Here is a 23,118-nt window from a genome sequence, read left to right as displayed (position 1 = left end):
GAAAACAACAGTTTCTGGCTCAAGGTCTCTCTTGAGATTGCTGTTAGCTGGGGTTTGCAGGCACCTCAAGACTGGGCTGGGACTGTGGTCCCCTTTCTCTGTCACTCACTAGTTGTTTTCAGGGTTCAGTTCCTTGCAGGCCCTGGGTCTCTGCCTTGGTTTCTTGCTGCATCATGGTGGTCTTCTCACAAGTCATCCAAGAAAACGCTCAGGTCCAAGAAGGAAGTCAGTTGTATAAACCAGGGATTTTCAACCTTTTTCTTCCAGAGGCAACATTAATGAATGACTAAAATTCTGTGGCACACCAAAAAATATCTTTTGTCGATTTGACAAAAAAAAAAAAATAGGTATAATTTTGATTCATTCACACTGGACGGCTATTGTGGTGTTGGCTGTTGTTATTTTTTTATTTGGCAAACTAAAGGAAAAGAGGTCATTGCCCCTGGCTACACAGTTACATATTGCACGTTTTAAAAATTATTGCGGCCCACCAGTTGAAAATCACTGGTATAAACTAACATCAGAAGTTCCATCCCAAGACTTCTGCTGTACTCTATTCACTGAAAGTAAGGAAATTAAGTCTAGTCCGCATTCCAGGCATGAGTACCAAGCGGAGCATCATGGGACAGAGGGAGGGGGGTTGGTGGGGGTGGGCAGGGAATGTCAACTCTTTTTTTTTCTCCTTCCCAGTAGGGTGCATGGGAGTAAGATACAGGATAAAGGCATGGGGGGAGTCAAAAGTGATATTATTCTAACAGAGGTATCTGGATAATTGAAAATAGCCTTAGAAGCATCCTAGGGAAGTGGCTTTCTTTTATTCTTTTAAGCAGAGAGGTTCCCTAAAGAAATTAAAAGGGAGAAAAGGAGAGTGCATTTGTCGTCATTTAACCACATCTTTCCCTGTTACCACATCACTTCCCCAGCAAGTGGAAGAGATGGAGGCTGAGAGCTCCATTAAAGTCAAAGACCAGCAGCCTGGATATCACCTGACAATGTGTTAGAAATGCAGGCCCTGCCCTAATCCACATCTACTGAGTCAGAGCCTTCATTTCACCATGAGTCCAGGTAGCACATTAAAGTTTGAGAATGCACTTGTATGTGAGATTTATTGACACTGGTCTAATAATAATAATCATAAATTACTAGCAACAACCCCCCAAGAAGGCAGCTAAAATTGTCCTGTGACCTTGGAATGGTGTGAACTAGCTGAGCTAGAGAGAAATCTCGAGAGTTCCTAGGCAACAACATAGTTGTGATGGGAGTGCATGGGCAGCTGAGGACCCGGTAGAGCGAGCTGGACCGATGACAAACATCGTCATGTGCCATCACTCCACCACTCCATCCCCCAGCTTTGCAGGAACTTAGAAGCAACACTGGGGAGAGAATAGGGGAGCCCTAAGTTGACTAAGGAAACCGGAATTACCTCTAACTGATTCAGACCCATTTTCTGCTACTTGGGTAGGAGGTGGGGACGCCAAACACACACACACACACACACACACACACACACACACACACACACACACACACATTTTTTTCATTAAATTTAGGAGAATAAAAATTGCACTTCTTACCAAAAAAATTTGAATTCAGACCAAATCCTGAATGTAATACAGTACAACGGGATAGTGTGTAGGTGAAATAGGGAAGCTTTTCAACAAAAGCTTCATTTGTTTAAACCTGAATCCACATCTCCACATACAGTGGGGGCTCTTGCAGAGCTTGGTCTGAACTTGCCTAAAGCTTACATATCTTTTAGACGCACAGAGGTCTCCCTCTGCTCCAGGTCTCCCTGGTCCAGGACCGGGCAAAATCACTCATTTCATGGGAACCTAAGTGCCTTTCCACAGGGTAGATTTGTAAGGTGTGGAGCTCTAACACCAAATATTTTAAGAAACACACATGAAAGATCTTATTTTAATTCACTACCAACATGTGGCTTACCAGTCCCACCACACAAAGAGATTCTGTTATAATCTGAAATTTCATTACAGGGAAACTGTTGACATCAGACAATCTAACTGATCCCACACCCAAATTGATAAATTTTTCTTAAAACATCACACTCCCTCCCATCTGAAAAAATGTATCCTTTTCCCAAGAAACTGGACATTCCCCCAGGAAAGAACTGTATGTAGACCAGGGATCAGTAACTTTTAACAGCTTCCTGTGATTCTCATTCAGCCAGAATTGAGAATCGCTGCAGACAGGACAGTCAGTGCTCAAAGATGCTGATGGTTCTGAGACCTGATTGTCTATCAGAGTTTCTGTGCTGCGGGGGGGAATGTAGGTGGGGAAGGAAGGCTGATAATGTGGCTGCTCTAGGGCAGGGTCTAATTCTCAGAGACCTCAGAGGGTAGGCAGGTCATATAAATGTGTGAAGAAGGCCATGTGTGAGACAATAAGGAATGAATGGAATGGGGCATCTTGGAGAAGGTGTGCTCAATTATTAAAACTCCACCCGCCAAGCAAAATGTGTCAGCCAAATGAATTCAGCCTGAGAGATTAATATTGGCGGTGACCTCTAGGTCTACTTAAGCTTGGAGAAGTGTGTGTGTGTGTGTGTGTGTGTGTGTGTGTGTGTGTGTATTTTTTCTCCTAAAGTGATTCTGATCGTCAAGTAGAATTGACAAGCACTTCCATAGTTCTAGATCACTTATTTAAAAATAAATTTTTTTAAAAAGATGTGGTTGCTCTGTGGAGAGGAACAGGCTATCCAGACAGGACTATGGAGATCTAAACAAATAGGATCTACAGAAAATACAATACTTTAAAAGGATTACTTAATCTCTCACCATCTCAGTTTTCCTGAGACATTAAGGAAGGAGTTGAAAAAAGGGAGAAGGGCAGGAACTGGAAGAATTACTCCCCTATAAGCCTCCCCCACACCCCCGCGCCCCCTCCCCACCCCAAACAAACCCTTACACTCCTGCCCCACTCTTCTGCCATTTTCCTCCTTTTGGGAGGAGCAAGAGGCAAGGACAGCGCAACCTTCTGAGAGTTGGGAGGTTCACAGAAAGGCTGCTGTCCAACTCAGATGTGGGGAGGCAGGAAGATGCAAAAGCATGACCTCACCCTACCAGCCGGTTCCCCCCAGTTCCCTACAGGACCTGGTTAAAAACCACTGCAATACCAACAACAAGGAAACTCAACTTCAAATGAATCAGAACCACTTGACACTTGGCAGCTACAATCGACAATATGTGTGTGTTTTTCCACACCACCAAACACTTCTCTGACACCAGCCTGGGAGCCCTAGGGTTCAACTCAGTTCTGACTCTGTCTACCTGGAGATCCCGTCAGGTCCCACGGATTACAGGCTTGATCCTACCACACTGTCCCCTATTCCCCACTTCAGATGCCAGTCACAAATCCAGGCTGTCACCTGTGCTTCTGACCAACTGGCTATAAGTCACAGGCTCTCACAACCCCTTTCTTGGGTTCAATTAATTTATAGCACGGCTAACAGAACTCAGAGAAACCTTTCACTTACGAGTTTAATGGTTTATTACAAAAGGCTGTAACTCAGGAACAGCTGGATGGAAGAGACGAAGAGGGCGAGGTATGGAGAAAGCACACAGACCTGCCGTGCCCTCCGGGAGCAGCATTCTTCCTGCTTCCGCAGGTGCTCACCGACCTGGAAGTTCCCTGAACCCCATCATGGGGGTTTTTAAGGAGATTCCATTATATAAGCATAATTGATTAGATCACTAGCACTTGGTGATTGAAGTCAATCTCCAGCCCCTCTCCCCTCCCTGAAGGTTAGGGAGTGAGACTGAAAACTTCAACCCTTTAATCCTGTGGTTGGTTCCCCTGGCAACCAACCTCCAACCTTTGCTGACTTAGTCACCTCATTAACATAACAAAAGACACCTTTCTCATTCTCTTCCCAGGAAATTCCAAGGGTTTGATGAGCTCTGTGCCAGGAAGGGGGACAAAGACCAAATATAAAGGGTGTTCCCCCCCGGAAAAAAAATGTATACACACATTAACAGCTGATAGCTCAATTTTGAATATGAAATGTATTTTAATAAATGCTGCCTTTATAATTATTCAAAGTATATGTATACATTTGGGGGGGACACCCTATATGTTTCTTATTAGAAATCACAGTATCACAGCAGCTGATCAGCAGTTTATTCAGTTCCAGAATATTCATCAGCACCTGTTGTATAAAGCAACACGTGTCCTTACAAGAAACAGCAAAAGTGATCACACCTGAACCCCTCAAGGGGCAGAGAGGGGAGCAGGAAGATCAGGCAGGGAAGAGAGGCCAGAGGAACAAAAGGTAGCTGCCTGGCTGGAAGACTTCAGGATTTCTTTCTAGAGCTGGTGATGAGGGAGGGGCTTTCCAGGAAGGAGGACCCCAGCTGCACCCAGGGATAGAGGACTGGCCTTCACCTCCTGCAATCAAGCCCTACTAGGGCAGAAATCAGAGAGAGAATATTAGTAAATTGTAGTTTGACAGCATGCAATCATACCTCACCAGTGTAAAAGTCTGTTTCAAGAAAAATATTTGCTGAGGATACTATCAAGTCCAGAAAAGTCATTATATATATACACTGAGTGGCCAGATTATTATGACTGGCCAGATTATTATAACCACCCCATCAGTACTTCATTGACACTTCCAAAAATACTGAATATTGAAAACTTCCTAAGCAAATACTCTCAAGGTTTTATTATTATTATTTGCATAACTAATTCACTTCATTGTACTGATGGGGTGGTCATAATAATCTGGCCGCTCATAATAATTTGGCCACTCAGTATGTATGTATATATATGTGTGTGTGTGTGTGTATATATATATATATATATATATATATATATATATATATATATGAATGAATTAAAAACATATGTCCATGAAACAATGTGTACTTGACTGTTCACGATAGCATTATTCAAAATGGCTAAAAAGTGAAAACCACCTAAATGTCCATCACCAATTAAAGAATGAATAAACAAAATGTAGTATACCCATACAATGGAATATTATCCTATGTGATAAAAGGCTAATAGGCAAATTGTCCCCTTGGGAGTTTGACCGCTCACTATGATCTGCACTGACCACCAGGGGGCGGTGCGGAACAAAGGAAGGCTCCGGCTGGTAGCTGGCAGCCGGGGAAGGAAGGCCCCAATAGGCCCTGATCACCAGCCAGACCTAGGGACTCTACCTGTGCACGAATTTCATGTACTGGGCCTCTAGTTTGGTCATAAAAAGGAATAAAGTACTGATACATGCTAAGGCATAAATGGACGTTAAAAACATTACAATGAGTGAAAGAAACCAGGCTCAAGAGACTATATATTGTACTAGAGGCCCAGTGCACAAAATTCATGCATGGGTGAGGTCCCTAGACCTGGTCAGCGATCGAAGCACAAGCATCTGGCGTGGAAGGGCAGGTCCCAGCTGAGCTCTGGACCCTAGGCACACCTGGGCCTTCGTGCACCCCCCTCCGCCTGAGTCATGGCACCCAAGTGCCCACACGGAGATGCAGTGAGCACAGCTGGACACCGCAGGCCAGGGTGCAGCATGGACCTCTGGGCCACCCAGCAGCACTGCATGGAAGCCTAGCGGGCAGCACACTCTCTCCCGGCCGGCCTTGCAGACCGGCTCCTGCACGAATCCATGGGGAGCCTTGCAGAACCCATGGGGAACCTGACTGGTCCCTGCATTCCCGGCAGCTGCAACCAGGCTCACCCGGAAGAGGCCACGTGGGTTCAGGACGGGCTTCCTGCGGGCGCCCACCTGGCACCTGAGCGCCGGTGTGTGAGCCCTGGCATCCTGGGGGAGGGTAGCAGGGGGAGTGAGAGCAAGCTTGGCAGACACCCACATTCTCACCGCACCTCCATCCCTGTCACCCCCACCCCCAGGTAGCTGGCGAGAGGTCACAGTGCATCGCTGATGCCCACCATGTTCCGCGCTGCCCCCTGGTGGTCAGCACACATCATAGCGAGCGGTCAAACACCCAGTTGAACGACTGCCTGAGGGGACAATTTTCACATTAGGCTTTTATTATATAGGATGGTTCCATTTATAAGAAATACCTAAAATAAGCAATCCATAGAAACAGGCAGTAGATTCATAGTTTCCAGAGACTGGTGGGGAGGGAAAAATGAGGAGTGACTGCAAATGAGTTTCTTTTTGGGGTAATGAAATTATTTTGGAATTAGTGGTGATGTGAATATACTAAGTATCCAAATTCCATGGTATGTGAATTATATCTTAATTTTTAAAATCCCTCTATGTGATGATAGTTGAATGACTTTAGGTGTATTAATTTCCTGAGGCTTTATAATAATAGAACCCACACTTCAAAGGGCTGGTTTCAGGGTGAAATAAGATGCATATAAAGCACTCAGTTTGAGTCCTTGCATTCAGTAAGTGCTCAGCAAATGACAGCTGTAGTAGTAACAGTAGTCGTAGCAGTGATTGCTGTTGGTTAATAATGGGTATGTGCGGTGGTTCATTTTACTGTCAATTGGTCTGGACTAAGGCACACTCAGATAGCTGGTAACCATTACTTCAGGGTGTATCTGTGAGGGTGCCTCCGGATAGAGATTAGCGTTTGAGTCAGTAAAGACTGCCCATCAGTGTTGGGTGGACATCCCCCAGTCTTTGGCCTGAATAGAACAGAAAGGCAGAAGGACAAATGTGCTCTGTGCTTAAGCCGAGACATCCATCTTCTCCTGCCCTTGAACATCAGCACTCCTGGTTCTCCAGCCTTTGGACTCAGACCAGGACTTCCACCATCGAATCCCCAGTTCTCAGGCCTTGGACTTGTGCTGAGTTTCACCATCAGCTTTCCTAAGTCTCCATCCTTTAGATGGCAAACCCTGGGACTTCTCGGCCTCTATAACCACATGAACCAATTCCTATAATAAATATCCTCTGAGAGAGAGAGAGAGAGAGAGAGAGAGAGAGAGAGAGAGAATTGTTTCTGTTTCTCTGGAGAACCTTGACTAATACAGTATGTTATTAATGTAGAAATAATACAGAAGTGATGGGCTAGAGGTCTCAAGATCTTGGTTGGCTTTATACACAGGACAAACAGTTGAGATCAAACAGGAGATTGTGTGTTAGCCAAAACTAATTCTGGGCTGGGTGGGCCCCGGATGTCTCTCAATATTTCCTCTCCCTTTTTATGAGTTGCTATGTCTAGCAGCATGACTGTGCTCCATTTGTTACTTTGTAAGCCACACAGTGAATCCTCCAAGTTTCTCTGGCAAATTCCTATCATTCTAGCTGGGCAGACTTGGAGTGCACAAGCATTACTAGCCCTGCTCACCTCCCCACAGCTCAGAAATTCCTCCCTCAGCAACAGATTCTGTTCACTCGCACTCCCCTACCACTCCTGCCCACAATCCTTTCTCTCAAGCACACACGTGCACTCACGTTTTAAATCATGCTAACTTAAAAAGCAGAGTCTCTGAGTAACAGGACCAAGTACTCCAAAGACTGGCTTCTGAGCCAAGGTACTCAATAAATCGGTGAATGAGTGAAAAAAAGTGAAGGGGGAAGTGAGGGGGGAGTAAAAGGACAAATTTGAAGGCTTATTTGGAGGTAGACAAGTTCAGGTGACAGCTAAAGAACATTGCACTTTGATAGAACTATGTCAACGTTTAAATTAAGGTCTCTAATTTTATGTTTCGTTTGGAAAGGGAACCAACATTTGCCACCCTGAAGTTGCCTTTTGGGGATAGTGATTTTTAAGCTGTTGATTAAGAAACAAAAGACTCAGAAAGAATCTTTGAACACCCACCCCACCTGCCTGCCCAGGAGATTCAGACAGAGAAACCTGCTTCAGGAAGGAGATCTCAGGATGTTCTCCTGAGCCTAGAATTAAGTGTGGTGAACAGAGGGCTGCAGGCTGTGCCCGTTAGCGAGATACCTCTGTGTCCCTCTCTCTTCCTCAACTACCTATACATCATCCATTCTCAATTCTAAAATCTAATACCCCATCCCCCTTTTCTCCTTCACCCAAAATGTCTTATATACCCAACGCTGCCCCACTGCTTTTGGAATTTCCACGCCTATGTGAATTCCCCACGCACATATATTAAAACTGATTCTCTCCTGTTCATCTTTCTGTTAACAGGATTATTAACCCAGCCTTGAAGAACTTAGAAGGAGGGAGGAAAAGTACTATTTTTTTTTAGGCCCCACAATTGTGTGTCCAGTCTTAGTTTCTTGCAAGCCAGAATACTAGCAAGCAGATTTAATAAAAACATTTTCAGTGGTTCCAGCCACCTTCACTTCACTGTATTTATCCAGAAGCCTTGCAAAATTAAACGCTGGCTGCAGCCCCACTAGAACACTGAGACTGCAGTGTAAGAAGGAGAGCCATTGAACGCATAGCTCCAGAGGGAACCAGACAGTAAGCAACCACCTAAAGAAAAAAGTTCACAGCCGTTTCGGATGCTTTTTTTGTCTCTGCACTCGCCAGTCTTGTTAAAACAGGATTTTACTTTTTGACGCAAATTTATCGCTTCATGAAAATGCTTGTGACATTTCTAAACCAGCTAAATTAATATACTAAACATCTCTTTCCCTCTCACTATTTTTGCTTAATATATGTAGTTATCATGTTCACTTTTCAGTTGGCAAGACATTCCAAAAATAGAAACAGTGTTTTTCTATTTTTAGCTCAGCCTATAAAGTTTAAGCAAATAATCTTCTCTCCAAAGTACTGAACACACATGTTTCAAATTCATGGAAAAACCCAGCGGCAATGAGCTCATAAAAGAAAAACACTGAAAATTTAGTCAAAGATTCTGACATCCTCACCCTGTGTTATAACTAAATATAGATGCTCGACTTTAAACTCAGACATTTTCATTATAATTTATAATGGAAACATTAAAAACACCACTTACATAGCACTAATTTCACTAAAAAAGAACTTTTTCTCTAAACTAAAGTTCAGGTTTCTCCTTAAAAATTAGACGGAAAAAATATAATTCCTATCTCCTGATCAAACATACCGGTGAATAAAAATCAGCCCAGCCAGTGTGGCTCAACCTATGAACGAGGAGGTCACTGCTTGATTCCTGGTCAGGGCACATGCCCACATTGTGGGCTCAATCCCCAATGGGGGGGGGGCATGGAGGAGGCAGCCAATCATTGATTCTTTCTCATCATTGATGTTTCTATCTCTCTCTCCCTCTCCCTTCCTCCCTGAAATCAATAAAAATATTTTTTAAAACATGTTTTAAAAATCAGATCTAACTTTCCTTTCTTCCTATAATAAATCATCATTTTCTTTTCTTTAAAAAAGACAGTTTACTTTTGATTAGAATTATTTCCCACTTCTAAAACCACTTCTATTTGCTCATCTTCATTTAGTTCTTTAAAATGATCAAGTTTTGCCCTAACTGGTTTGGCTCATTGGATAGAGCATCAGCCTGCAGACTCAAGGGTCCCAGGTGGATTCCGGTCAAGGGCATGGACCTTGGTTGCGAGCACATACCCTGTAGGGAGTGTGCAGGAGGCAGCTGATCGATGTTTCTCTCTCATCGATGTTTCTAACTCTCTATCCCTCTCCCTTCCTCTCTGTAAAAAATCAATAAAATATATTTTTTAAAAAGTTTTAAGATGATCAAGTTTCAATCCAGCAATCTCACTCCATATTTACCCAAATAAATTGAAAACTTATGTCCACACAAAGTCCCGCGCATGGATGTCTTTAGCAGCTTTATTATAATTACCAAAACTTGGAAGCATCCAAGATGGCATTTCATAGGGGAATGGCCCCAGAGAGATAGTCTGTCCCTCCCCCATGTGAAGACACGTGAGAAGATGACCATCTGTGAACGAGGCAGCTGGCTTTCGCCAGGCACCGAATCGGTCAGCACCTTGATCTTGGACTTCCCAGCCTCCACAGCTGTGAGCAATAAATGTCTGTTGTTTATAAGCCACTTGGTCTATGGTGTTTTTGTCATAGCAACCCGAATGGACCCAAACAAGTAATAATAATAGTAACAGAATATAATGTGTATTGAGTGCTTACTACCTTCAAGATACTGCTAATACCAGCAAACCTGAACAGTGCTCAATGTGAGCCAGGCATTGTTCTAAAGCTTCTACAATGTGTGAGGTAGGGACCAGGATTACCTTATTTCTGATGGGAAACTGGAGGGTCAAAACCAGGACTTGGGCCTAAGTGCTCTGTCAACTTAAACTGTTTTACTACATGGCCCCTAGTTATCTCAAAACTCTACTGCAAAGTATTATTTATTCTGTTTTACAGACAAAGAAGCTGAGGTTCAGAAAGGTAAAATACCATAACTCGCCCTAACCGGTTTGGCTCAGTGGATAGAGCATCAGCCTGTGGACTGAAGGGTCCCAGGTTCGATTCCAGTCAAGGGCATGTACCTTGGTTGGGGGCACATCCCCAGTAGGGGGTGTGCATGAGGCAGCTGATCCATGTTTCTCTCTCATCGATTTTTCTAACTCTCTATCCCTCTCCCTTCCTCTCTGTAAAAAAATCAATAAAAAAAATGTTTTTTAAATACCATAACTCAGCCAAGGTTACACCTGGGTAAGCTGAGGTGCTCTCTGCAATGTCAGGAAAACAAATGGTCCAAACTGCTATCAACACAGGATTTTGTGCTCTGAGATTTCAAGGATCTAGTCTGGTCAAGAGAGGTTCTCGAGACAACCACCAGCTCCCAGGCAACTGCAGGCTTTGTCAGGGAAGAAGTTCTGCCTCATTCGTAGGGCCAGGGGCTAAGCCAATGCCAGGGGCTAAGTCAAGGCCAGCTAGACTCCATGCCATCTGAAATGGCAGAAGATTCTAACGAACAGTCAAATGAGTGAGTGAGGAAGGAAAAGGAAGAGAAGCAAGTTCTCTTTGGGTCTAAGGCAGCAGGGCCTCCTCAGGGCTAAGGAGGCCTATAACAGACTCCCCACTGAGGCCCCATGAGGGGCTGACAAACCCAACCTGAACCTGGGACCAAGCAGGGCTGGGCTGCAGGGTGCAGGAGAGGTGGACACAGTGGTCTTCCTGGTGAAACGCTGGCCTGGCTGATGGATTGAAGGACCCTGACCTCCCAGTGCCCAGGAAATTTGGTTGAATGGGAGCCTGATTCCTGGGTTAGATGAGCCAGTGTGTCTAGGGCAGTGATGGCGAACCTTTTGAGCTCGGCGTGTCAGCATTTTGAAAAACCCTAACTTAACTCTGGTGCCGTGTCACATATAGAAATTTTTTGATATTTGCAACCGTAGTAAAACAAAGATTTATATTTTTGATATTTATTTTATATATTTAAATGCCATTTAACAAAGAAAAATCAACCAAAAAAATGAGTTCGCATGTCACCTCTGACACGCGTGTCATAGGTTCGCCATCACGGGTCTAGGACAATGTTTCCTTACAAGAAGCAGATCACATTGATGTTGTGGTACAAGGGCCACACACAGGCTGGCCAAGTCCAAGAAAGGGACACACACATCTCTCTGGGCCAAGAAATGTTGCTTTGCACTTCATATCATAGTTGACATGTAGCTTATATAGTTGGCCATTTCAAGTATCCAACTCTGGTCCACTGTGAGCACAGCCGTGACCTTGAGCCACTGAAGTATCCGTTAACTCATTCAGTCACTTAATAACTGTCTATGGCGCATGACTGCACACCAGTCTCTGGGGATGCTACAGTAAACAAGCCACCTGCCCCTCAGGAACATCTTAGGGTCCAGTGGGCACATAGAGCAAGCAAACAGGAAACTATGTGACTGGGTGAGAAGTGCTTTGAGAAGGAAAAGAGAAGATGCTATGAAAGGATGCAGAGAAGGCCTTTAGCCCAACACCGGGGGCCTATTAGACACCTGGAGGAAGTGAGGCTTAAGGAAGCACACAAAGGCCAAGTAGACGTGCCCCACGAGAGGTTAAAAGAGGAGCCAGATTATTCCTCATCTACAAAGGAGGAGAATCTGACACTGAGCTTTTCACTACATACAGCATTCTTGTTTCTTAAATGTTTTTTAATAATAAAATATTTCACCCTGGCTGGATGGCTGAGTTGCTTGGAGCATCATCCCATATACCAAAAGGTTAGGGGTTCAATTCCCAGTCAGGGCACATACCTAGACTGTAGGTTTGATCCCCGGTCGGGGCGCCTGTGGGAGGCAACCCATTGATGTTTCTGTTTCACATCATTGTTTTTCTCTCTCTCTCTTTCTCTCTCCTCTCTCTCTCTCTCTCTCTCTCTCTCTCTCTCTCTCTCTCTCTTTCTCTCTCTCTTCCTCTCTCTCTCTCTCGCTCTCTCTCTCTCTCTCTCTTTCTCTCTCACAAACAAATCCTTTGGTGATGCTAAATATGCTAAAGAATAAGAATAAGAATATTTGAAAAAATAAATATAATAGGACAGATACCTAGGTAGCTACCACCCAGTTTTAACAGTTTTAAATATTTGCACATATGTACTTTTTTAAAAGTAAATTGTTACTTAGAGCGTTCTCCTTCCATCCCCAGAGGTAACTACCACTGTGCTAGTTTTTATATACGAACCTTACAAATTACCTTATAAACTGAAGGTAGGACCCTCCACCAGCAAAAAGATTAAAACTGGCTGAAGGCTCAGATAATGGTTAGCATTTTTTAGCAATAGAGTATTTTTTAATTAAGGTACCAACAATGGTTCAATTTTTTTTAGACATAATGCTATTGCACACTTAGTAGACTACGTTATATTGCACAAATTACTTTTATATGGACTAGGAAGCTGAAAAATTCATGTAACTCACTTTATTTTGATATTCACTTTGTTGCAGTAGTCTGGAACCAAACCCACAATCCCTCTGAGGTATGCCCATACTTGGGACATCATGGTGAACAAAACAGACTCGGTCCCTGCCCTCAGGGGACTTACAATCTGGTGGAGGAAACAGGCAAGTAAGAAAACTAGTGAAATATACAACCACAAAGGACAGTAAGTGCTCTGAAGGAAGAGAACAAGGTAATGTGAGAAAGAAAGGCTGTGGGCAAGGGACCAATGTTAGAATGACAGTCAACAGGCCTCTATGAATACTAAAACTGAGGCCTGAATGAGTTAGCCATGTCACAAGTTAGGAGAAAATCAGATGCAAAGGCTCTGTGAGTGGAAGGAGGAAAATATCTTTGTGGGTACCAGAAAGTGAGGTACCAAGAGCTGGAGCCTGGCTGGCATAGCCCAGTTGGTTGAGCATCGATTCCCAATCATGCCCAGGTTTCCAGCTCCATCCCCAGTGGAGGGGGGAGTGGGGGATGTAAGAGGCACAGAATCAATAATTCTCTGTCATCATTGATGTTTCTCTCTCTCTCTCTCTCTCTCTCTCTCTCTCTCTCTCTCTCTCTCTCTCTCTCTCTCCATCTTCCTGCCTCTCTGAAATCAATTTTAAAAATTTTTTTTAAAGTTAGAGCTGGCTGCCAAAACCGGTTTGGCTCGGTGGATAGAGCGTCGGCCTGCGGACTGAAGGGTCATAGGTTCGATTCCGGTCAAGGGCATGTACCTGGGTTGCGGGCATATCCCCAGTGGGGGATGTGCAGGAGGCAGCTGATCGATATTTCTCTCTCATCGATGTTTCTAACTCTCTCTCTCTCTCTCCCTTCCTCTCTGTAAAAAATCAATAAAATATATTTAAAAAAAAAAAAAAAAGTTAGAGCTGGAGATAAAAGCAAGGAAAAGATTACCCAAGGTCTGGAAGGCTGTGGTAAGGAGTTTGACTTTATCCTAAACGTAATGGGGGAATTCTTGATGGGTTGGAGGAGAGGAATTATTAGTACATGGTTCAATTCTTTACTCAGTCACTCTGACCACTATATGGAGAATGGGATATTGGGGGGCCGGATGCAAACAAGAAGCCAGTTCCCCAGTTAGAAGGCTATAATGGTGGTGGCTTGGATTAGGCTGGTGGCTGGCAGTAAAGATTAAATAGAAGCTGATGGATTCTAGATATATTTTGGAAATAGAACCAACAGGACATGCAATTGGATGGAAGGTAGGGTATAGTGAGAGAGAGAAGTCAAGAATGACCATGAGGTGAAAACATATGAATAAGAAACCATCTACAATCACTTCTCAAATATTTTATGATTTGCCTTGAAATTTTTAACTGAAACCCTCTCCAGTGAGTAGTGTGAGGGGAAGAGAAGGCCACGAAATCGTGGCTCTTCTTCAAGGAACAGGATGTCAGTGCAGAACTGAGACTTTGTATCTTTTCTGGGGGTCAGTCCTCAGCATCCTTTGGTTGGGAAGGAATCTGGAACCCTTGGTATCTAGCTGCCTCGATGGTTCTCAACCAGTCACATCCAGTTGGCTTCCTGTGGAATAAGACGCTCAGACATAACTACCACCCATTTTCAGTAGCAGCAGGAAAACGAACATATCTGATACATACTCCCTAAATCCTGGAATTCAGCAACCACAGAGGAACTCCTCAAGCCTCACAGATGATGTAGACAGACATCAGAAATCTGACTCTATCTAAGCTTTGTACAGAATCCAAGGCATGGGCATAAAGCTGCTTAAAGTTATAAGACGTCAGAAGCAAAATGAAAAGTCATGTATAGTATTTAACTGTGCAGACAGTTTAAGATCATCAATGTTAGTCTGAGCCGCAAGCATGCTGCCTATTTTTTCAGCATTCCACTTATCTTTCGATCTTTTGATTATGGCCCCTGGCTTCTGGGACCTCACTTAGGCCTCTATCTGGTTGATGCCAGACTAGGACGAGAAGACGTGGGAAGCTCTTGACCTGACCCTGGCCTTTCTCCTTTATCCTTTGCTATTTCCTGTCTCCTGTTTTCTTTGCAAGAGCAAATCTTATTCACACATCCCCAAAAGTAGGAGCCTTGGGTTAGAAGGAGTATGAAACCTGGGAGAATAAGAAAGAACACGATCCATTTTATATTGAAATAGAACGTTTTTTTTTTAATATATTTTTTATTGATTAAGATATTACATATGTGTCCTTGTCCCGTTACCCTCTACCCCCCACCCCCCCACTCCCGCTCATGCCCTCACCCCCCCGTTGTCCATGTCCATTGATTAGGCCTATATGCTTGCATATAAGTCCTTTGGTTGATCTTTCCCCCTTACCCCCACCCTCCCCTACCTTCCCTCCAAGTCCCGACAGTCCAATCAATGCCTCTCCGTCTCTGGATCAGTCCTTGTTCATCAGCTTATGTTGTTCATTATATTCCACAAATGAGTGAGATCATGTGGTATTTATCCGCTCTCCAGTTCCATCCATGCTGTGGCAAATGGTAAGAGTTCCTTTTTCTTCTTCCTCTTCTTAAAGAATACCTTTCAGTATTTCATATAATGCTGGTTTGGTGGTGATGAACTCCTTTAGCTTTTTCTTATCCGTGAAGCTCTTTATCTGACCTTCTATTCTGAATGATAGCTTTGCTGGATAAAGTAATCTTGGTTGCAGGTTCTTGCTATTCATCACTTTGAATATTTCTTGCCAGTATCTTCTGGCCTGCATGGTTTCTGTTGAGAAATCAGCTGACAGTCGTATGGGTACTCCCTTGTAGGTAACTGACTGTCTTTCTCTTGCTGCTTTTAAGATTCTCTCTTTATCTTTTGCTCTTGGCATTTTAATTATGATGTGTCTTGGTGTGGTCCTCCTTGGATTCCTTTTGTTTGGGGTTCTCTGCGCTTCCTGGACTTGTAAGTCCATTTCTTTCACCAGGTAGGGGAAGTTTTCTGTCATTATTTCTTCAAAAAGGTTTTCAATATCTTGCCCTCTCTCTCCTTCTGGTACCCCTATAATTCTGATGTTGGTACGCTTGAAGTTGTCCCAGAGGTTCCTTACACTATCTTCATATTTTTGGAATCTCTTTTCTTTTTTCTTTTTCGGTTGGGTATTTTTTGTTTCTTTGTATTTCAAATCTTTGACTTGATTCTTGGGATCCTCTTGTCTGCTGCTGGATCTCTGTAAATTATTCTTTATTTCAGTCAGTGTATGCTTAATTTCTAGTTGGTCCTTTTTCATGTCCTCCATGGTCTCACTATACTTATTGAGGGATTCATTAAATTTATCGGCAGTTTCCATAAAATTCTTGAAAAACCTTATAAACGTGGCCTTGAACTCTATATCCAATCGTTTGCTTTCCTCCATTTCTGCCATTTGTGACCTGTTTCTTTGTCTCCACATTTTGGCAGCTTCCCTGTGTTGATAGAGTGGCCCTGTGCGCCAGGTGTCCTGTAGGGCCCAGTAGCTCAGCCTCCCCAGTTACCTGGGGTGGACACTCTTGGTGCACTCTTGGTGCCTTGGTTGTTGTAGAATCACTGGGAGGAATTGACCTCCAGGCCAATTGGCTGTGAGAATCAGCTGTGTCTAAAGTGGGAGAACTTCTGTGCTGAAGACACCCTTCTGGGGCAAGACTTGCTTCAGTGGGGCTTTGGTGCTCACTGAGTCTGCTCCCTGAGTGTGTCCCTTATGGATCTGAGGAGTTGCAGTCTGGATGGACCCCCTCTGACCACTGGGTATAGTGGCTCCTGGATCTAAGGAGGTGCTAATTCAGCCTCTGCCTGAGGCCACACAGCAGGAGCCACGAAGAGGCTCAGCTGTGAAGCAATGCAAGCCGCTGCGGGGCCTTGGGCCTTCTCTTGGAAGTTCCGGGTCTGCCTGGTTGGGCTGCAGTTAGGTACATTCACATGCAAAAGCCTCTGCCGCAGCCTGGGTGGGGCGGGGTCTCAGGGAGTCAGAGGGCGGAGAAAGCAGCTATGGCCGATTCTCCGCCCGGAGTCGCAGGTCTCAGTGTCCCGGTAACGGCTGCAAGCACCTCTGAGGGAAAGCCGCCCTCAAGTTCGCCCGCTGACGGACAGACCAGCCTCTCCCCGTATGAGCCCTGGGTCCCCAGAGACTTCCCGGAACCGGAGTTCAGAGCAGTCAGGAGCTTGTGATTCAAAAAGACAGCCGCGTCCTCAGGTGCCACCCCCTTTCCTCGCGCGCGAGAGCCGCCGTACCTCTGCACTTCACCTCCGCAGCGCCTCTGGCTCTCAGCGTGCTTTTCTTTCCTTCTAGTTGTAGAATTTACACTCAGCCAGCCTTCCTGTTGTTCTGGATGATGTTTGCTCAGTCCTTTGCGGTAATTTTCAATTGTTGTGTGAGGCGACAATTTCCCGGTGTTTACCTATGCCGCCATCTTAGTTGCTTCCTCCAAATAGAATGTTAATTATAGTAGAAACCATTGTTGGAATAGCTAACTTACATGCCTAGACTGTGATCTGGGAGCCAACAGGACCTCATGCAAGAGCAGAGGCCTAAGGTCAGACAGAGCTGGTGGGGATCTCAAGGTACCACTTGAGAGCCGGGAGACTTGGGCAAGTTTACAAAACTTCCAAGCACCCGTCTTCCAGGCATTCTGAAATGATCAAAAACATTTAGGTAAAGAGCACCCATAAAGAAATAGCAGCTGCCTTTATAGCATTTCCTAACTTAGAGTGTACCTTTTGCCTACATGGTTTCACTTCCTACTAACCTTTAGTAAATACAAGTCTTCCCTTGTTGACTAACGCAGCGCCCCAACGTTCTTCTTATTACAAGATGTCAACTATGTCTCACCATGACTTCCCTCATTGGTAGAGCCGCAGTGATGAGTAGCGTCACAAGACCTGTCTGGGCTCAGTGGTGATGTCCTAGGTAATGTGAGTAAAATGGGTACAAGGGTGTTGTAAGGACTGTATACAGCTGCCAACCCTGCTCCAGCCTCTCTCTCTCTCTCTCTTTTTTTTTTTTACTCTGCCTTCTTGGCTTCTCTTGACCTGCAGCTTGATCTTAGTTTAGGAGATCAGCCTAGTCTCTTGATGGACAGCCGCTAAGTATCACTTCTGTTTCTAAGTCCTCGAGATAAGCTGAAGGCAGTTTTGCAGGGGGTTCTTTCAGTTCAAAGATAAATATACTTGTTCTCTAATTCATTCCAGGAATCTCTGAAATAGGCCATCTTGTGCCTATATTTGAGTTCATATGCAAAAAAAGCCCACCTGTTTATTTGCATAACGCCCACCTCAAAAACAAAAGGCCATTCAAAGACACCGTTAGAACTCTTACTCTGAAGCTGAGACAGCAAGCTAGTCTGTGACAGAGCCTTAACTGCATCTGGTTTATCAAGTGATTCATTTAACTGCTGCATGGAGCTTGAGAACTTCAAGTGCCAAAAGGGCTCAGGCAACAAATGTAAATATGTGAATGGCAGGTGGAAGGCAATAGGGCTGGGGAGACTAGTGCAATAAACTGCGCATGCCAATCTGCAGGCTTTCAAATTGAATGGCTTTTCTTTAAACACTATGGAAGATAAATAAAACTATATCTACTAGTATAGGGCACCTGTCTGCTACTTTGCTCCAATATACCATGAGCATCTTTTAAGTGTTTTTGACACATTCATTTTCTAAATGAATGGCCTGAAAATGGTTCTCTGATTTGGAAAAGTAAAAGATACCGGAAAAGCTTCCTAACGGAGGAATAGACAAGGACTTGTGAGGTCTAGAGGTGTGACAACAAATCCAATCCAGGAGAGCTTTCTGGAGGAGGTGGCAGTGAGCTGGGAGAGATGAAATGCTCCATCCAGTTAAGCAAAGAAGAAAAAAACCTCTCCAGATAAAAGAAATGGAAATGGGCAAAAAGAAGAGAGCTTAGAAAACTTTGGAAAAGTACTAGTAAACAGTCCCATTTTCTTGAAGAACAGGATACAAAATTTTGGACTTAGAGGAAAAAGTATGAAAAATCATCTGAGACCAGATGGTCAAGGCCCTGGACTGCCAAGCTAAGGCGTTTGGCATGTATTGGTTGGGGTTGGAAGGTGGACTGGCCAGAAAGCTTTGGAAATGAAATGGCCTGATCAGAGAATGGGTTTTCCAGGTGATAAATCTCCTATGTTGATCTCACAGACTTTTTCTTAAGCATACTTTTTTCCCTAGAGAATTTCAATCTGAAAAATCATGCCATTATTCTTAGCATATGTTTGTAAAAGTAAACTTAGTCACCATAAATGTAGAAAAAGGGGCATTAAGATTAGTAGCAAATCCACCACATGTGGCCATCTGTTGCTATGGCTCTGAGTAGAGATTAGAAAAAAAAAAAAAAAAAAAAAAAAAAAAGAAGTGTTTTCAAAAACATAGAGGCTATAGCTAAAAATCATATTTTCCAGGGTAATTTTCCACCAGTGACTACTTATCATTTTACTTGTCTGGCATTTTCAATAAAATACACCATCTACAGGCCATCACGAACAGCTATCATCTGTTGGATTATAAATAGTATGCATAAAAGAGGAAGAAACAGAGGAAGGCAGGAGGGAGGAAAGGCTATGCCACTTGTCAGGAAATGTAAATCAAATGTCAGAATTGACCTTTTCAAAACTAATGATGAAGAAAAAAGAAAAACATCAATCTCTTTTGAACTTTTATGAACAAGTGGTGGAGGTTAAAAAACATTAGAATTTGGAGTAAAAAAGGGCTATATTACAATATCAACTCTCTCCCTTTATTATGTACTAGAGGCCCACTGCACAAAATTTGTGCATAGGTACAGTCCCTAGGCCTGGTCTGTGATCAGGGCAATCTTCCCTGACTGCCAGCAGCCGGCCCCGCCCCCTGCTGCCACCCACCCCCAGTTCCCCTTTTGCCATCGGGCTATTGGAGCCTGCCGGCCAAGGGGAGGGACCAAGAGGTGGTCAGTGCGCCTCATAGCAACTGGTTGAGCAGTGGTTCTGGTTGTTCTGCTGTTCAGTCTATTTGCATATTACTCTTTTAAATATATAGACTAGAGGCCTGGTGCACGAAATTCATGCGGGGGGTGGGGGTGGGGGGGGTCCTCAGCCCAGCCTGCACCTTCTCACAATCCAGGACCCCTCGGGGGATGTCCGACCGCCGGTTTAGGCCCGATCCCACTGGGCCTAAACCGGCGGTCGGACATCCCTCTAACAATCCAGGACCACTGGCTCCTAACTGCTCACCTGCCTGCCTGCCTGATTGCCCCTAACCACTCTGCCTGCCTGCCTGATCGCCCTTAACCACTCGCCTGCCTGCCTGATCGCCCCAACCACTCTCCTGCCTGCCTGATTGCCCCTAACCACTCTCCTGCCTGCCTGATCACCCCTAACCACTCGCCTGCCTGCCTGATCACCCCTAACCACTCTGCCTGCCTGCCTGATCGCCCTTAACCACTCGCCTGCCTGCCTGATCGCCCCTAACCACTCTCCTGCCTGCCTGATTGCCCCTAACCACTCTCCTGCCTGCCTGATCACCCCTAACCACTCGCCTGCCTGCCTGATTGCCCCTAACCACTCTGCCTGCCTGCCTGATTGCCCCTAACCACTCTGCCTGCCTGATCACCCCTAACCCCTCTGCCTGCCTGCCTGATTGCCCCTAACCACTCGCCTGCCTGCCTGATCGCCCCTAACCCCTCTGCCTGCCTGCCTGATCGCCCCTAACCCCTCTGCCTGCCTGCCTGATCGCCCCTAACCGCCACTACCTCAGCCCCCGCCACCACAGCTTCATCAGGAAGGATGTCCAGAATGACGTCCAGAAGGTCGTTTGGCTATCTGGTCTAATTAGCATATTATGCTTTTATTATTATAGATTCTTGTGATGATAAATTGGCATATCTCAAAAAGGGTGATAATATTTGCTCCTTTAAAGGCTGTGAGGAATAAAAGCATTGCATAAAATTATGTCTCGTGTACATTCGGTTCTTTTCTTCCTTTGGAAAGGAAGGGACATGCCTGCCACATTGTGCTGGTGTGGCCATGGGCATTATACCATCTCCTCAGCTGCTTCCATTCCCCTAACCCATGAAGGGAATCCATGTGGATGTATGTAGTCAGTTTGGGGCTTCATGAAAGGGGAGGGAGGCAGGGGTGCAGACAACGCCGAAGACCAGATAACAGTAATCCTGTATGTTTCACTGTGGCATACATCAAGTGACTTCTCTGGGGGAATGCATTCCTATACTCCCTTTCTTTAGATTAATATTAAAATTAGTTGACACCATATGAGGTCAAGGGGGAAAGACACAGAATGGAATTACAGGGAAAAGCCATTTGGAGATTTTAAATGTGCTAAAGCAAAATACGATGAGGCTAATAAGCTGGAAATTCATTCATTTATCCACAAATATTTACTGAACACCTATTGGGGGTCAGATACTGTATAGGCTGTGGGGATGCATCTGTTAACAAAACATACAAAAATCCCTGTCCTCACAAAACATACATCCTAGTGAAGAGAGAGGCAGACAACCATAAAAAATTCTTAATGCCATAGAAGCGACTGCATAGATTATAATCTAAATACATAAATAGAAAAAATGGAAGGTGTCACTCTTTAGGTAAAGCCCTCTGATCGTGAACCCGGTTATTCCTGGAGCGTGAGCTGATCATGACAAATGAAGGGCAAAGATTTTGGGAGGAAAGAGTAGCAATGGAAACTGCACATTGCAGACTAATGTGAATAGTGTGGTTATGAGAGAAAAAAAGGCGAGAGGTCTGTATGTGTGCCTGCATCTCTCCATACGTCTATATTATTTAGGAAACAAATGGGGGAGGCACATGTTCCAGAATCCAGATGGAAAGAACAATTCCTTTTTCATTTTTCACGATTTCTTACATTTATCAGAATATAAATGGCTTTTAACTTGCTTATGCTTTACCATATTTTTCAGATAAAAATAAAAAGCATTAAAGATAGGTGAGGTGGTTCTATATGTATTGACATAGAAATCAGTTTTTGATAAATAAAAAACAAAATCTAGGTTACAGAGGTTTGCATCCTGCGATCCTATATGTGGAAAATACATAGACTTTTTATTTATTTTTTAAAATTCTTTATTGTTGAAAGTATTACATACGTCTCCTTTTTTCCCCCACTGTCCTCTCCTTGCTTGCTCCTGCCCCCATCACAGGCCCTCACCTCCCTATTGTCTGTGTCCATTGGTTATGCTTATAGGCATGCATACAAGTCCTTTGGTTGATCTCTTACACCCCCTCCCACCCTCCCCTGCCTTCCCTCTGAGGTTTGATGGTCTGTTCCATGCTTTTAATTACACTGACTTTTTAAAATGTCAACTAGTGTTAGAGCTGAGAGATTACCCCACCAAAGTCGCAGCGCAGCACCTCTGAGTCCTCTCCCTTCCTCACCACGCACAGCCTCGCTAAGTGACGGCTTGTGTATCAGAATGCCCTTCCCAATGTAGCCCCTCCTTCCCATTCCACTTGCCACTGTCCTCGGCCAGCCCTCATCAACTCTCACTTGGACGACTGCCTAAGTCTCCTTTGTGGTTTCACTCCATCCTCCACAGGCTAGATTTACTGCTTAAAACACAGGTCTGATTATGTCACTGTCTTGATTCTCCATGACAACTGGATCAAGCCCAGTCTTGGCATCGCTTCCAAGAATCGTCCAAATCTGGACTCACCGACCTGTGGTGGACAATGATTCCTACCTAATCACAATTCCCCCTTCCTCTTTATGACCAGAACCCTCATTCTGTTCAATTAATGAACAAAGGCATGTGATCTCAGGCTTTATCCCAGGGATACTCAGGAAATGACACATAGTAGGCAATCCACTTTTTAAAACTAAATTAATGAATGGTATAAATTAGTCATATTTATAACATTCCTCTTCCCAAGTGATTTGTCTACAAGTTAACACATGTCTCAGTCCTGGGCAATAAGATAGTAGACGAGTGGAACTCACTTGTACAAGGAACTACAGTAGCCTTTTGGAGCCATGAGGTCACAAACCAAAAGGCCAACATCAATATGCTAGAGAGGGCAGCGTGTAAGGAGATGAAAGCTTGTATTATTGATTATATAGATCCAGCCACTCTGGAACGGCTTACCTCTAAATCCTGAGATAAAAGCCTGTGATATTAATGATTTAGATAGTCATTCTGAAACTGCTTCCTACTAAATCCTTATTAAGTGAGATGTCAAAATACCTTTATTGCCTAAACTGGAGTTTAATGTGCCTACAAGTCACTTGGAAATCTCATTAGAAAGGAAATTCTGACTAAGTAAGCCCAAGGTGGAGCTCAAGACTCTACATTAATAAGAGGCACCCAGGTGATGTTGCCATCTGAGGACCACACGTTGAGGAATGGGGATATACGCCACTATA

At 44.3% G+C, this 23,118-nt stretch overlaps 1 protein-coding gene across 5 annotated transcripts in view; it reads right to left on the bottom strand.

Moving 5' to 3' along the window:
- The window catches only part of TBC1D1 (TBC1 domain family member 1), a 208,025-nt gene that overhangs the window by 129,821 nt on the left and 55,086 nt on the right, over positions 1 to 23,118 (bottom strand). The window lies entirely within an intron of this gene.

This window comes from Myotis myotis, unplaced genomic scaffold, assembly GCF_014108235.1.
Source record: "Myotis myotis isolate mMyoMyo1 unplaced genomic scaffold, mMyoMyo1.p scaffold_m19_p_1, whole genome shotgun sequence".
Classification (NCBI taxonomy): Eukaryota; Metazoa; Chordata; class Mammalia; order Chiroptera; family Vespertilionidae; genus Myotis; species Myotis myotis.
This window is presented reverse-complemented; position numbering and strand designations above follow the sequence as displayed.